Here is a 17,925-nt window from a genome sequence, read left to right as displayed (position 1 = left end):
CCTATTTTATTTGCCACCAGACATGATGACACTGCTGTGAGGCACGAATCCGATTATCTGAAGGTCGTGATGGATTACGAAGCGCTCTCCTACAACCATGCTATCAATCCATGACAATTTTAGGGGAGCAGGGTAGAAAAGAAGGTCGTGCCACATTCCTGATTCAGAAAACACTGTAAAAAAACCCAGACCACCTTAGCTCCAAAGACAATACACAATGCACTGGAAGATTTTTAGTTTTGGTACTTGTCCATTGTATTCCCACAATTTAATTATACTTACCGTGAATATGGTTTTTATATATGTTACAGTAATCGTTTTATTGATCCAGTGAAGTTGTGTGCAGTCAGCTGTATTATCATGATCTAAACTGACTCCAAGTTCAAACAGACCACTATCTTAGTAAGCTTTCAACTTGTGTGTCTAAGATATTATTGTACTCATCAAGAAAGGTATTAATATATGTTTTCTTTCTTGCATAGTTCTCTCAAGGTGTCATATGCAGTAAAGTAATATACAGCAACCTGCCTGAGTCCACCAGTATTTTCTTTTCAACCCAGTTTGGAAGCAAATAAGACATTATGTTGATTTGCTCATTCTCTACATTATGTAAGTGAACCTAGGATGGTTAAGCTTCTCAATGTCAGGCCAATGGCAAAGGCAAAACCCAAATCTCATTCTCCTGATGACAGAAGGAGTCAACAATCTCTCCTCAACAGACTTGGAAGATCACACTCAAACTTATTCTTCTACCACTCGGGCATATGAACTTGGTGTAGAAAGATATTCTTATGTTTTTGAGCAGTTTTGGTCTGGGGAAGAAGTCTACCAGGCTGTGCAAGGCCTGCGCTTGGTGTTTTGCATTGATGCAATTTGACCATTAGGTGGCAGGAGCCTCCAAAGAGAGAAAAATTAAGTTAGAAAAAAAGGCATTGATACGTCTGTGCAAATATTGGACGTATGTGCAAGCCTATGAAGTCCTCTCATTCTTTTTTCAGTATATGTCCTGCCAAAGTGAGCACCAAGTCCCCGCACTCTTTTAGCTCTTATTCTATCTAAGGGCACCATAACTAACCACTTATAGAATGAATCCTACGAGGACAAATTCTCCAATAAAGCAAAAGTTTATGGAACCGTCACCCTTTTGTCCTTTCTGACTAGTACTTTGCTTCCCCAGTAAAGAAAGAAGTGGGAGGAAAATATATATTGAGCATCCCCCAATGGGCTGGAACATTGAGCTCTTCTATGATGATTCAGTTCAACAAGCCAGATTACCATCCAGCAGGAGCAGGAACATATTAATATCTTTGTTTCCTTTCTTGGACCTTTTGCTCGGAGTATATGATGCAGTAAAGTAATATAAAGCTGCCTCTATGGGACTGTTGCAGAGACCTGCTATTTTAAACCACCTAATTGGGTTTGTCATCTTTGTTAGTAAGATCTGGAAGGTGGGAAGTTTAAGAGGAGAGGAAGGCACTTAATTGGTGTTGTGTTCTATATATCTTTATGTAACTGCAGGCTCTTGAAAAAGGGGGAAATCTTATTTAAAGAACTTGAGGAAGTCTAATCAAGGGAGGATGCAGGCAAATGCTCCAACTGCAGACAAATTGTGCTAGGAGTGTCAGTGACGTGGACATGACCGTGAACGAAAACCCATTTCTAACAGGCTCAGATGGTCTCATGTTCTTGATGAGTCACAGTCCTTAAATGAGTGAAGTTTTCGCTATAACAAGGTTAAATAAACCCTCACAAAACCGCACAATTAGAGCAGAAAAATTTTCCCGAAGTGTGAAAAATGCAAAAAGTAAAAAAAGGAAAGAAAAAAAAAGCAACCCATCTGCATTCAGGGATTGAGCTTGCAAATTCTGGAAAAGCCCAGTGTTGTGTGTATCTGAAAGCATCTCTGATTCAAGCTTTAGAAATTACTTGTTTCCCATTAAGTGCTTTGTCTCTAATGAATTATTGAACATCTGTGGGGAGCCTTGTTTCAAAAAAAGCAGCTTGTGCTGTTTTTCTCTTGTGTATTAATCTGTAGATACTAGGCTCGTGGCATCATCCCTGAAGCCAAGTAGCTCATGGGTGGCACTGGTGGTTGGCCTCTGCAGAGGTAGCACCTCAGGGCACTGGGTTCAGCCCAGGCTCTGGGACAGTCTCCACCCAGCCTGGGGCTGCTGTTGCACAGAGCTCACTGCAGTAGAGACTGCAGCAGCCGCCTGGCACGCCCTGTTAAAGTCGTAGTGCTGAATTCCCTGCAGCCACACTCCATCTTTGGCTGTGACTAGTGAGGCTCTGGCACCATGGAAAAAAGGGCTGGTTTTCAGTAAGGTACCCTCAGATCTCAGAATCCCAGCCTCCGGAGCCATAATGTGTATAGGGCAAAAGATGGTATTTTTAGGTTACATTTCTTCTTAGAATTCTTAGATTTGTGACTGCTAAAAACTCAGTCTTATTTCCAGGGGGAAATGCCTTTCAGCTTTCTACCTGCATATTCGAGCTCATTTTAAACTTTCTGGGATTCTCTGCCAAGGACTGTATTCCCTGAGCTAGTGACCACTGGGTCCGAGTGAAATTGTCTATAAAACGGATAGTGAGATCCTGGCATTTTTACACAATTTGTGTCCTAAGAGAGGCTCGGGCAGTCTTTATCCTCACAGGGCTCTTCCTCTTGGGGTGCCCTGAGCTCATCCTACCTGCTGCCTGCGTTCAGAACATCTGGTAATCCTATTCACAGCAGGGCAGTGGGAACTTAAGAAGTTATTCTTTCTGGGGCACTTCTATTGTAAAAGACACAAAAGCCTGGAAACTGTTTTTCTATCTCTTGGTAGTTAAGTAAGAGAGGTCTATTTATACAGTGGAATTTGATAGAAGCAGCTCTACATTTACTGATATGGAATCTTTACAAGAAGCAGGGAGCGAAGCAGGACTGAGGTGGTGTTACATGCATAGTCTGAGGATATATGCTTTTGTGGACATAGGGTAGGTGGGAAAAGCAGGTATTAAACCTTAAAGAGGTTCAACAAGACAGAGGGAAGCGCACACATATTCAGGGTAAAAAGTAGAAAGAGGGGCTGGCATGTTGGGAAACAGCAGAAACTTCGGTGCAGAAGGGGATTAGGGAAGGGCACAGGTGGTGGCATGGAGGTGAGGCTTTGCAGGGTCTGGGCTTGAGGGCATTCACTCCTTCTGGTGGAGGAGCTGCCTGCTGCTCCCTTTGAGAAGAACAGAGAGCTTAGCTCCTGGAAGAGGACCTAGCAAGTCACAGACCAAAAGTGGCTATCGTTCCAGGCACTCTGATTAAGGACGTGTGTTTTCTTAAAGCCCAAATACAGTGAGGATGGTGAATAAACCTCTGTCCAGAGCTCTGTGGTCAGAACTAAAAGGAACATTAAGTAAGATGCTGTTACTGCCTTCTGGCCAGACAGATCCACAATAATGGCCAACATTTATGTAGCACTGACTGAGCGGCTAGACCTGTTTTAAGGATGAAATTAACTCATATATTAGTATATTAACTCATTAAATCTTCATAATAACCACATATAAAAAGGATTAGTATCATTCCCGTTTTGCTGCTGAGGTAAATGAAGCACAGAGAGGTTCAGTAATTTGCTTAAGGTCACACAGCTGGCAAGTGCCAAATTGGGATGCAAACACAGGGAACCTGGCACCAGACTGGAATCTGCTTAACTACTGTGGAATCCTGTCTCCAAATGAATAAATAGACTTTGAGGTAGAAGAGAGTAAATGCCAGGAGAAATTAAAGTCCTATAAGACGCCAAAGAGGGGAGAAATGATGTCCAACAGAAGATTTTTTTAAAGTTAGCATTTGAGATGTTTCCCGAAGAAAATAGAAGGCCTTTCTTCAGGCAAGTTCAAGGGAGGATATTCCAGATGGAGGTAAATAATGTATGCAAATGAATCCTCCTGCTGTCCTCTGAAATTACCATCTAAGTTTGATTTGTTTGCTAAGAGAATACTGATTTTTTTTCCTATTCCCTTTTTAATTATTATTTTTTATTATGTACTTCTCAGGAACCAGATCCTATTCTCTCTTTGTTTCATTTATTCATGCATTCATTCGCTCATTCATTCATTCATACAGTATATTTGAGCATTTGCCATGTGCCAAGTGTTCCCCTGGGCTGGACATTCGCGATGCAAGCAGAGCCTTTACTGCATTTGTTTCCTCTGCAAACAAAAATAAATGCATCGCTGTTTCCTCTCCAGTTAGTGAGCACTAATGGAGACTTTCTGCAGCACACCTTGCCCTGACTTCAGTAAGGATGGCTTCAAAATTGAGGAGGAGAGAGAAAAAAGTTGAGACACGAAGCATTCCTGACTTGGCTATGCTGGTTTCAATTCCCTTGTGGTGCTGAGAAGCTGGAAGATGAGAGATCACCTCAGGGGGCCCTTGTCGCTGTGTGCCTGGGAGGGGAATGCTGGTTTTTTGTTTTTTTGTTTTTTGTTTTTTTTTTTGTTGTTGTTGTTGTTAATGCAGTCACGCAGAATGAGAGTGTAGCTCTGCATGTCTTCACTGTGTGGCCTGGGCACGCTTGAAGCCCCGGGATGCCTCAGTTAACTCATGTGTAAAATGCAGTGAAGGATAACACACACGCTGACAGCACCGTTTGGGGAACCAAATGAGATAATGCCCATAAAACGCTTGCACAGTGCCCAGCATGGGCGACCTGAGAGAAGAGAGGCCAGAGGAATTCACACAAGGGAGAGGTGAAGGATGCTGAGTTCACCTTTCACTTCACCTACTGCATAGTTTTGCCAGTTGGACTCCATGTATAACCACAGTATGCCCCAATAAAAGGACGCTATGAGACAGGGAGGGCAGGTGCACTGGGCTTCTGAGCCCTTGCCCTGCTGTGTGAGTTTAGCCATTCCCCTAATTCCTCTGAGCCCAGTTCCCTCATTCAAAAACAAGGGTAATAATACTCCTCTGGCTGAATTACTGTGAGGATTTAAGTGAGACAACATGCACGCATGTGCTAGCAATTGCCACACACCCAAGAAGAATTCAGTGCATACCAGTCCTCTTTCTGACCTCAGACCAGGGCCATAAAGAGGCTGGAAGTGGTCACTCGCCCAGAATCATCTTCCCAGGAGCAGGGTGGGGTTACTGCAGCAGCCCTGGGAAGCTCCAGTAGCAATCTCAGCCCTGGCATGTTAGGACAGGCACCAGCAGTTTCAAAGACTCCTCGGATGGAGAATCTTTTTGGGGAGGAAAGGAGGCAGTTGTGGAAACCCAGAAAAGCACTTTTTGAGGAGTGTGGGGGCTGAGGAAGGGCGTAGTCACTGCAGTTGTCTGCGTCAGGAGCATCGGCAGAGAGGAGAGGCAGCGCTGGCTGGGTACCAGCTTGTAGCACGTGCAGAAGGCTGGCCTGGGACAGATCTGGAAAGGAGATACCAGGCCCCTGCTGTCAGGGGAAGAAATGCCTTAGGAAAGCAAGAGAAAGAGCCACCCAGGAAGGGGAAGATACATTCAGACGGCAGAAGGGCAGCACATACACCTCTTGAGGAAAGAGAAAAGTGTGCCTGGGTATGAATATAGCATTCAGCAGGGTGGTGATAACCTTCTAGGTACAGATAGGCGTTGTGTCAGGTCCCAATTCAGCTTCTAACCAGCCCCACGACCTTGGACAGTTCCCTTTACTGCTCTGCACTTGCATAAAATGAGGATCACACCCAGTCCAGCAGTTGGTGGTTTTTTGTTTTGTTTTATTTTGTTTTGTTTTTGAGAAGATGAAATGAAATAACCTACACCCAAGTTTCGGTTACAGGTGCTACAGTGCTTGGCATGTAGCTTTCACTCAGTAAATGAGAGTTACCAGTAGAAGGGTTATGATCTCTACTATTAGGCATTCAGTACGAGTACACCTCCATTTATGATCATTACCTGTTTTTCTCGGGCTATGAACTCTTAGAGAACAGGGAGTATATGTGATGGAAGCCAAAAAGATATTGTGATTGTTGAATAAAGAGATTCCCTTCTCAAAAAGCATAGTAGGCTGGGTGTGGTGCTGCACGGCTGTAATTAGAATACTTTGGGAGGCTGAGGCAAGAGGATTCCTTGAAGCCAGGAATTCAAGACCAGCCTGGGAAATACAAAAAATAAAAAAAATTTACTGGGTATAATGGTGCATGCCTACGATCCCAGCTACTTGAGAGGCTGAGGTGGGATAGTTGCTTGAGCCCAGGAGGTTGAGGCTGCAGTGCACTGTGATTGTGCCACTGAATTCCAGCCTGGGTTATAGAATGGGACTCCGTCTCAAGAGAAAAGCGTAGTAGGTGATAGGGGCTTATAGAAGTGTGTTTAATTAGCCTGTGCCAGACGCTGGCCTTCAGGTAACTCATAACTTGTTGGGGGTGATACAGTTTTCACCCCCAACAAATGAACTAAGAATTATACCTGCCAGATTATGTATTTAAATTAATTCATTCATTAGTTTTAATTTTTGAGACAAAGTCTTGCACTGTTACCTGGGCTGGAGCGCAATGGTGTCATCTCAGCTCTCTGCAACCTCCGCCTCCCGCGTTCATGTGATTCTCCTGTCTCATCCTCCCGAGTAACTGGGATTACAGGTGCCCACCACCACACCCAGCTAATTTTTTGTACTTTTAGTTGAGATGGGTTTTACCATGTTGGGATTACAGGTGCCCACCACCACACCCAGCTAATTTTTTGTACTTTTAGTTGAGATGGGTTTTACCATGTTGGCCAGACTGCCCTTGAACTCTGGACCTCTTGATCTGCCCCCTTGGCCTCCCAAAGTGCTGAAATTATAGGCGTGAGCCACCACAGCTGGACTATATTTTATTAATAAATTGAATTAACTGATTAATGTGTGTGTACAAAGTATACACTACCAAATATTTGTATCAAGCGTATCAATATACACTACAGAAGAGATACGTGTCATGTGTGCATGTGGGATTCTTGGAGGATAAGAGATAATAGTGGCAACATTTGGATAAAATTAGCTTCAAAGGCTTATGAACAAGATAGGAGAATGAGGAAGGCTTGGAGAGGAAAGGATTTTCAACAACAAATATGGGTAAAGGGCAAGAAGATGAGAAGGATCAGGGTGGGGAAAGCCAGGAGTGGTGAGAAGATGGGCCAGGGTGCAGGTGAAATTCTGTGCTGTCTCAAGGTCACAGAGGACCCTGAACGGCAGAGTGAGGATTCTTATGCTTTTCTTGCATGCGTCCTTAAGCCAAGGGTGGCATGATGACAATGATGCTTTTAGCTGATTAGTCTGGTACCTTAGTGCAGGAGCAATTGAAAAGGAAAAGAGATCCTATCTGTTAGAAAGTTATTGCTGCAGTCCAGACATGAGACACGTGAGTCTTAAATGCAATTGTGCTTACGTTCAATGTCGTTCAACTTTCTGACCTTTTACTGTGTTCCCAGACCTACAGTGGGTACTTTTGCACCTCGTGTAGGGATTTTTTCCAGTTGCCAAAAACCTTCAACGATGAATATTTACCCCTCCTTTACAGATAAAGAAGTTCTGGCTCAGAGAGGCTATGTAATTTGTGAAACTTCTAACAGCTTGCAAATGACAGTTGGCAGGTTGGAAGCTGGGTCCTTTCATTTCCGACCCAGTGTTTTCTATTTTATACAATAGTTGACTTTCTTATTTGAGGACTCTGTGGCAGGTAATGAGTGGTGGAACTCATAAAAAAGAACAAAGTCATCATTTTCAGAATCAGGAGAAGATATCAGGAATTTGATGTCCAGATTGAACTGGAAGAGATAAAGATTTCTCTTGAATCTAGGGGATAAAGTGGGCTTAAAAGATATTTTTAGTTTATTTGTCTATTCATATTATGTTATGATTTTTTAGAGACAGAGTCTTGCTCTGTCATCCAGGCTAAGGTGCAATGGTTCGATCCGAGCTCACTGCAGCCTCTAACTCTTAGGCTCAAGTGATCCTCCCACCTTGGCCTCCCAAAGCACTGGGACTACAGGTGTGAGCCACTGTGCCCAGGCTTAAAAGGTATTTTTAATCAAATACAAATGATTTGGGAAATTGGATGGGAAAAGAAGACTTCTTGCTTTGGTGCACCCATGAGAAGATGACCTGAAGATAAAACTGGAGAAAAAATTACAAACTCTGTAGTAACCCATTGGCATTGCATGATGGTGGATTGTTGTTGTTGTTTATTTTTTGAGATAGGTTCTTGCTTTTTTGCTCATGCTGGAGGACAGTGGCACATAGTTCACCAAAGCCTGAAACTCCTGGGCTCAAGCATTATTCTTGCCTCAGCCTCCAGAGTAGCTGGGACTACAGGTATGTGACACCATGCCTGGCTAATTTTTGTTTTTTCTGTAAAGAGGGGTCTTGTTTTTTTGCAGAGGCTGATCTTGAACTCCTAAGTGATCTTCTTGCTGTGGCCTCTCAAAGGACTGGGATTGCCAGCCATGAACCACTGTGCCCAGCCAGAATTGAATGATTAAAGAAAAAGAAGAAAAGAACAGATAAGGAGTAAATCTAAGATGTGTTTGAATAATAATAGTATTAGAAGATTGGAAGTTTAAACATTTTAATGAAACATAAAGTACACTAATATACTATTTTAGAAAAACATTTTAAATAAAATGATTCCATGAGGGAAATGAGAGTCTATATAAAAAGCTGTAGTATGTTGACTAGTTTCTTCCTCAGAAAAAATTTGAACATAAATACTTATTTACCACTTAGAACTTTTAGTTTTGGATTTATAATAGGGTACGAATTTTTTGCTGTATGATATAAATAAATTATGAATAATTTTCAAATCCTGTTTCTTTAGAATTTAAATGGGCTAGAATTTAAATAAATTCTTATTTTAGGCCCGCAACACTCAAAGTAGAAAGATTGATGTTGAGAGAGCAAGTGAAATGTTGTCCTTTCTCTTGAAGTATAGGATTTTGTGTCAAATGAGGCTGATGGATGTGGTCAGCTGAATCTGAACACTGAGGTTATAATTTACAGTCTTCCCTAAAGCCAATAAAAACCAGAATTGCCAGAGATTTTTGGACTCATATAAGGATGCTCTACAATTGCAACAAGAACAAAAATGAATAACTAGGACCTAATTAAACTGAAAAGCTTCTGCACAGCAAAAGAAGCTATCAACAGAGTAAACAGACAACGTACAGAATGGAAAAAACTATTTGCAAACTATCTGGCGAAGGTCTAATGTCCAGAACCTACAAGGAAGTTCAACAAATCAGCAAGGTAAAAACAAACAACATCATTAAAAAACAGGCCAAGAACACGAACAGACACTTTTTAATAGAAGACATAAACAGTCAAGAAACATATTTTTAAAATGCTCAATATCACTAATCATCAGAAAAAGGCAAATCAAACCCACAGTGAGATACCATCTCGTACCAATTGGAATGGCTGTTACCAAAAAGTCAAAAAATAACAGATGTTGGCGAGGTTGTGGAGAAAAGGGAATACTTACACACTGCTGATGGGAATATAATATAGTTTGGCCACTGTGGAAAGAAGTTTGGAGATAACTCAAAGGACCTAAAACAGAACTATCACTTGACCCAACAATCCCATTACTGGCAAGGAAAATAAATTGTTCTACGAAAACAAAAAGCAAAAAAACAACACATGCACTCATATGTTCATCCCAGGCCCAGTCCATCACAATACCACAGACGTGGAATCAGCCCAGGTAAGCATTTATGGCAGACCAGATAAAGAAATGTAGCACATCCACACCATGGAATATTATGTAGCCATACAAAAGAACAAAATCATGCCATTTGCAGCGACATGGATGGAGCTGGAGTCATAATCCTAAGCGAACTAACACAGGCATAGAAAACCAAACACCACATGTTCTTGCTTATAAGTGGAGCTAAACAGTGAGCACACATGGACACCGAGAGAGGACTATGGACACTGGGGCCCCCACCGGGCCTCCACTCTTAAGTACTGTGGGAGGAGAGTGAGGGTTGAAAAACTACCTGTTGGGTACCCTGCTCACTACTTGGGTGATGAAATCATTTGTACACCAAACCCCAGCAACATACGATTTACCCATATATCAAACCTGCACATGTACCCTCGAACCTAAAAAAAAGTTGAAAAGGTTAAAAAAAAAAATCCTGTTTTGTCTTCCAAATTTAATTGATTAGAAAACTAAATATTTACTGATTCTCTGGCAAGTATATTATGTTTAGGTGGAATGTGTGAGGTTTGCAGCAGTCTTCCAAGATTGAAAATTAGTGAGAAAGCCTCAAGTGTAAACAAGTCTCAGGTGACAGAGAGAGGGGCTCTGAGGTCCACATCCGTCCCCACTCCTCATAAAGTTCAGCATTTGCAATCTTGGAGGATCAGGATTTGATTATCATTAAGGAAATTGGAAGTTGTGAATGTACATACATGAAACCAATTAGTATGATCAGTATGTTTTAAAAATTCAACACTGTAAACTCCTGACCTCCCATCCCCACTTACCAAACAGGACAGCGTTGAGCCACATCTGGAGGATCTCAGGTGCTTCTCTTTGCCAGAAAGGTACCTGTCGACTGTCCTAGCCTGGGAAGGAAGGTTCAGAGCCTGTCTCTGCAGCTTCTGTTTTTCCTGGAGCCTAAATTTGATGCAATTCTTGACCTTACTAAATTAAGCTACTTGACTTTCCTGGGTTTCCATGAAATTTCTCTATCATGTGAATTATGAGCTTTCCCCTATCATGTGACCTATGAGATAAAGTAAGTGGCTTGAAAGTGAAGAGGCTAATGATAATAGACAGAAAACTGAGGGAGTCCTTACCCTATGCTGTTTATTCCCTCTGTAGGCATGATAGGAGGCAAGTTAAGTTCATCTCCTGATATCAAAGGGCCAGGGGAGAATGGGAGATGGATTGATCTGAAAGACCTGCTCCATTCAGCAGAATACATTTGTGGCATCCATCAGGCACAGAGTATGTGCCAGGCATTGACCATGTAACATCTGATTTGATTTGGTCGCTGCAATATCCCTAGGCAACGAGGTCAAAAATACAAGCTCCCCAGAAAATATAAGCTCCACTTCTTTATCTTCTTGGACCTCAGGGGAGTGCATGCATTAGCCAACAGGAATTGACAGTGATCACCCGTTTCTTGTCTGCTCCCCAGATGCCTGCCACTCAGAGAAGACTCATAATAAACATTTGTTGAATGAAAAGCGAATATGAACACCAGAAGATGGTTTCTAACCCAGTATTTTCAGGCAATAAAACTGAGTTTCAGAGAGGTTTAAGTAACTTGCTAATGACTTGTTAATGGTGGCCCATCTGGGATTCAGTCCAGTCATTTGACTCCCAGGCTAGTGCCTTTCCGTTACACTGTGATGCATTTTTACGTTACAGTGAAACTTTGCAGGTCGATTTTCTCATTAAGTTAGCTTCTAAGAGTCAGGCTAACCCTTTAGAGCACCAGAGCAGCATATGTTCAGAGGAAACATGCAAGGTAAATGCAGTGATGATAAAGTGGAACTCCAGAAACCTGGATGAATTTAGGGAAAAATAATCATCACCATTGACTAAGAGCCTGCTATGTTTCCGCCACTTTAAGGACCATGTTACATGGACGTTCTTATTGAATCCCAACAGCTACCCTATGAGATAGGCACTATTGTTCCCATTTTACAATGGAGAAAACAATAAGGCACTTTGTAGCTGGGTAACTTGCCCAAGGTCTCACAGCTGGTCAGTGACAGAGTTGAGACTGGAACTCTGGTCTGTCTGGCTCTAAAGACCTATGCTATTTCCTATACAACAAGGTATGAAGGCACTCAAATAGCCTATCTAGGCTTTGGTTTTGATGGAAAGACCATTCAACTCAATCCCACAAATAGTTACTGAACATCCAATGACAGTAGATTAGACAGTAAAAGATACGAAGGCAAACTGCTTTCAGGGAGATGATAATGTGGAGATATGGCAGAGTGTGGCATAGGATAGGTGTTCAATAAATATGTGTTTGGTGAAGGAACAAATGATGAATGAATGATACAGCTGACTATAACTCAGAAGAAATTCTGTTAGAAAATTGCAGCTCAAAATTCATGAGAGGACATGCATTATAGCTCTAAGATCATGTACCTAGAAGGGATATTAAAGATTGTGATGTCTAAACCTTTATTTGTTAGATGAGGAAACTGAGGCTCACAATCATGAAATATTTTGCTCTGGGTTTCATAGTCAGCCAACAGCAGAGTGTGGGCTAACACAGTCTTCAGACTAGTTTTGTTTGTTTGTTTGTTTGTTTGTTTTGCTCTTATTCCCCAGGCTGGAGTGCAATGGTGCAATGTCAGCTCACTGCAACCTCTGCCTCCCGGGTTCAAGTGATTCTCCTGAGTAGCTGGGATTACAAGCACTCGCCACCATGCCCGACCAATTTTTTTTTTTTTTGTACTTTTAGTAGAGATGGGATTTTGTCATGTTGGCCAGGCTGGTCTCAAACTCCTGACCCTAAAGTGCTGGGATTACAGGCGTAAACCACTGCGCCTGGCCTGTTCTGACTAATGCGATGTTCTATGATTTGTAGTCCTTCCACTTTCCACAGTTCACCATGCCCAAATTGCATTTCTGTCTTCCCTCTGCATGTCACCGTGAAAGAGCTATTGTCACGTCCTTCCCCAGACAGAACCTCTTTATCTTCTTGGACCTCAGGGGAATGCATGCATTAGCCAACAGGAATTGACTACCTATCAGTCATGAAGAGAAGGTTCTTTTGAAAGAAATGAGTCATTTCTGGGGATTGAACTTTTAATATGTGAAGGCTCACTGATTTGTTATTACGATTCCCCTGATATTTCTGAACAGGTGCACACATGTGCAAGCACACACATACACAATACCCATTAGTGCATCTGTACTGAAAACCAGGGGCATTGGGGATACAGGATTCTACTGCAGCAGCATAGAGGCAGACAGTGGAGGCAGACGGCTGACTCATTCAAGGAATCCTTACAATTCCCTACTGTTCTTTCTCTTCCTTCCTCTCTTATCACTCTTTCCTCACAGATGGTGCCCTCTCCTCAAGTGTCACTTTCTATTCACCCTAATTAAGATTCTTTTATTGAAGGTGGCCAGGAGTGGTGTTTCAATAACATCACAATCTCCTGTAATTTTTAATTTCATCTGCCTGATGGTGCAGTGGTGCTCAGCACCATGGCATTATTTTTCATAAGTATCCACATTCAATCTTTTCTTCAAGCAAATGACTGATGTTTTTAGTGATTCCCACCTGCTTCCCTGTTTATCATATGATCTATAAAAATGCTTCCTATGATGAAAAGCCTCGGCACCAAATACAGTCAAACCAGTCATTAAAATAGGTTAAACATTTCAGATAAGAGAGCTTTCGTAACCCATGCAAAAAAAGCCAAAGCTGTCAGACACGAGGTTGTAACAGAATCACATTTTGATTCCAATTCTTTAGCAGTGAGCACTTTTTGAAAAAGAGCAGTTTCTGGATTATACATACATGCCATTTAGCAAATATTTACTAATAACTGGTTTTGTGGTTTTACATCTTATTGTTTATTAAGAGAAGGGTCTTGAACAAATAATCTCAGTATCATGGGTTAGGTTCTTAGACACAGACATAACACAACATGTTTCTTAAGTTAGCCAGGCAGACTGGAGAAGTCAGGGGCTTTGTTGCAGTGTGATTCCTTCATAGAAAATGTCTACCTCCAGGAAACAGAGAGAGAGAGAGAGAGAGAGAGAGAGAGAGAGCACACTTCAACTTATAGACGTTTGAGCAGGGTTCTCCTTTCTAGCCTTTAGGAAGGAGCAGGGGTAGCCCCCTGCCTGCATCAGTGGACGCAAGACTGACTCTTGGGTCTGATATCTCACTTTCAGATTCCCCATTCATAGAATGGGGATCAAAGTCATTATTCTGTCCACTCCATCTGAATAAAAGGAAATACTGCAGTAGCATTCAGGAAAAAGATCACCACAAAAAGTACTTCTGCCAAGTGAGGTCTTCTAGACCTGGCACTGCCTCCTAGCCACTTAACACCACCCCATACAGATAACTCTAGTCCATTGGAAAACCCCTAGCAAAGAAGACTTAGCAGCCCCTTTCACAAGGGACAGGATGCAGCCCAGTGCAGAGGAGTGAGTGTGGGCAGTGGAGTCAGAGACCCAGCTTCCAGCCGTGTCCCATAGACCCAGCTTCTGGCCATGTCCCCTTAGGCCATGTCCCAATCTCTTTATGCTCAAGGCTTCTGGGCAATGCAGAATTTTCTTCATTATCCAAAAAACACTAGGGATTTCTGCTGCTATCCCCTGTGCATATTTTATTATTATTATTATTTTTTGAGACAGGGTCTCTTTTGCCCATGCTGGAGTGCAGGGGCGTGATCACAGCTCATTGCAGCTTTTATCTCCCAGGCTCAGGTGATTCTCCTGCCTCAAGTGGTCCTCTGCCTCAGCCTTGAAAATAGCTCAGACCACAGGCATTCGCCACGATGCCTGGTTGATTTTTTGAACAGATGGGAGTCTCGCTATATTGCTCAGGCTGGTTTCGAACTCCTGGGTTCAAGTTATCCTCTTGCCTTGGCCTCCCAAAGTGCCGGGTTTACAGGCATGAGCCGCTATGCCTGGTTTCCTGTGCATGTTCTATCATGAACACCCTTTTATGGGTTTGGGTATTCAGCTAACTTTCATCTAACTTCCCAAAGCAAGCATTCAAGACCCTACCCAAAGCACAAGGTGGACACAAATTTGCTTCTGTAGGCCATTAGGCGTTGTGGAAGTTCTTGGATATCTTCGTTATGGAATGCTGTCAGGGCCACTGATGAAGCCACATGACTCAACCAGAGAGGGTACTCAATTCTGCCTGCAGACAAAGTTTCTAGGAGGAGAACTTACAATAAGCTGGGGAATAGTGTACTTCAGATTAATGGAGGTAATTGATTTGTTCAAGTCCATTAGCCTAATTCTGCCCGGAGATATTGATAACATGAGAATGGCACCCGATCACTGGAAGTGTTTTGTTACCTTCACTTAGGATGGTCTGAAATATGAAAGAAAAATATAAGCTCCACCAAAAAGAAACTCATTTCTGGACCAGAGGCATCAGGCACAGAAGGTGACCTGTGTTTTATGTTGAACTGGCTGGCAGGACAGACATTTGCTTCATCTTATCAGGGACTGCAATTTACCATGCTCAGAACAAAGAGGCTTTTGACTGCCTGGGTAAGAAGGGAACTTGATGGGCTTTTACAACAAGCTTCCTAACTTCATGGCCTGTAAGTGCTTTCAGGCCACTGCACGTTTTCTCTAGAGAGCCCTACAAATCCATCACCGTCTCCTTTCCCTTCTTCTTTACAAAGAAATAATCTGATAACGGACCTCCTGTTAGGGCCACATACTGTTAATCAAATGTGGGGAGTTGACCAATTGGCCTGGATTAACATAATTAATCTTTAAATCATACATATTCAATAGGCTCTAAAAAGCATCTGGGTACCTCTTTAAAATTGTTAGTGAGATGATCAGATTAACACCAGCATAATAAATTAGAACCGCAGCTGCTTACTTTGAGAGAGGGCTATTCTCCTTAAAAGCAATGTTTGTAAAAGACAGTAAATCCCACTGGACCTAAGGAAAAAAAGTATTCTTTGATGGAATTAATTGTCAAGAATAGCATATTTGCTGGAGATTAGAGTTCCCTGTTGGGGTTTCCAGATTCAGCTAAGCACAGAGAAACCCTCTGCATTTGGAACTAGTAAACCTTCTAAAGAGCTTATTTATTTACAGCATCATGGGGACAGATGAATAAACCATAGACACCTATAGTTGAATGTTCAGTTTTGGTTATTCATCTATACTAATCAAATTACCTGGAGTTACTTGGTTTTATGCTGTTTAGACCCAGGCTTATTAACATCAAAGACTCTTACACCAATTCTGCTTTATAAGTACTGAAAATAAAGGAGAGGGGTGGTGGTAACTGATCATAAAGCTTAAGCTTGCAGGAATCCAAAGCAAAAGACCAGATGTTGGGCTAGAAGTGCTATCCCATATCTTATGAATTTGTAGGCTTTTATCCGTCTTCATGGTCATACGGTTTGAAGTAAAGGGCAAACAGGAATATGCCCGTGAGCATTCACATTTGTTTTCACTAATTATTGTCTGCTAAGAACAAGACATTGGGTGATGTCTGCAATTAGCTAAAAGCTTCTATGGTCTGTCACCTTCTTCAAGCCAAAGTCAATTCCTCTTAACAAATTGAAATTTCAGAGTGGCTGCTGCAGCCTGTGAGACTCAGTTTGCAGGAGATCTGATACTGAATGCTAATGGCATGCAGCAAAACACTGCAGCAGGGTGGAGGCTGTCAGGCAGAAGCGGGGAGAGATTATGCTGTAACAGGGGCTTTTGTTCAGAATACAGTTCAGAAGAGCCCTGCATCGGAAGTTAATTCATCCACACATCAAAGTAATTCATTTCTATAATTAAGCAGCACTCACCCCAGGTTGCTATTTACAGAGGATTCTTCAGTCTAAGAAAAACTGTTAAATAAAGCTTAGTCCCAGTCCTCATCTATACATCATGCCTGAGCATTTTAACTATGTCATGTATGGATATTGAATTATTGTAAGTCGCTTTTTACCTGGACAATGTGGCTTTTACATAGGCCAACCTTGATCTTTGGGATCAACCTAAAGATCTCTTTAGATAAAGATCTTAAAATCAGAGAGCTGACAGGGACCTTAGACAGGTCATCGCCCACTTGAATAATAGAGACAAGAGAACAGAGACCAAAATGTATAAATGACTGGCCTAAAGCTACATAGCCGATTGTCCCAAATGTCCCCATCTCCCAGCTCTCAGTGCACGACTCCATTGGCTTCAGCTAGAATGAAAGGCTCTGTCCCTTGGTCTCTCTGGCTTTCAGACCAATGCTGCTGAGTAGAGAACAATACGGGTACAGACACACATGGTAATAAAAGGATTACACCAAATGAGGTGTTGTTTCTGGCTGGAAGTGACTTTTAACCTTTCTTGTGCTGCTCTTTATTTTCCAAGTTTTTGATAGTGAACATATCATTTTGAGAACTCAAAAGAAAATAATAAATCACATTGAAATAAAAGCCTGTCTCAGGCATCCCTTCCACTGGGGAGCCCTCTGGCCTCTCTGCTGGCTGAACATCCCTGCACAAAGCATCCCTGGCACTTTGAGGGTACCATGACCCCTTGACACACAGTGTTTTATAATCCCCTGTAAGAGTCTGTTTCATTAGGTCACAGGCTCATTTGGGTGGGGCCCATATCTCCCTAAGCTTCTTTGTATACTCACAGAAGTGTCTATCTTATAGGGGCTTAGGAAGAATGTTTGTTCAATGAGTCAGGGGCAAAATTCATGAGTAAATGTCATCAGACAATGCATGTCTTCCTGGTGGCTTTGTGTTCAAGTTGGTTTCAATAGCATGAAAAGCTCCCCTCTTTGGAAGCTATTATCACTGTCCTCTCTTTCCTGGAGGGGATATACGTACCCAGACTCTTATTAAGGGGGGCTCTTTGTCTTTCCCTGACTTTAACTAGAGGACATTTCTCAGGGTATACTGTTCAATCCCTGAGAGGACCCTAAATGAATTCAGCTTCGGGATCTCAGAAAACTTTATTATTATTATTATAGCCCCAGAATAAGATTTTCATTTGCAAATAAGTTAGACCCCAGCCATCCATAATAAATGCTTCATTTCTCCTGAAGACTGCAGGACATTTGCAGCCCTATTGCATTTTTTTTTCTTTTTTTTTTTTTTTGAGACAGAATCTCACTCTGTTGCCCAGGCTGGAGTGCAATGGTACGATCTTGGCTCATTGCAACCTTGGCCTCCTATGTTCAAGCGATTCTCCTGCCTCAGTCTCATGAATAGTTGGGATTACAGGAGCACACCACCATGC

This window comes from Saimiri boliviensis, chromosome 13, assembly GCF_048565385.1.
Source record: "Saimiri boliviensis isolate mSaiBol1 chromosome 13, mSaiBol1.pri, whole genome shotgun sequence".
Taxonomy (NCBI): Eukaryota; Metazoa; Chordata; class Mammalia; order Primates; family Cebidae; genus Saimiri; species Saimiri boliviensis.
Note: the sequence above shows the minus strand (reverse complement) of the source record.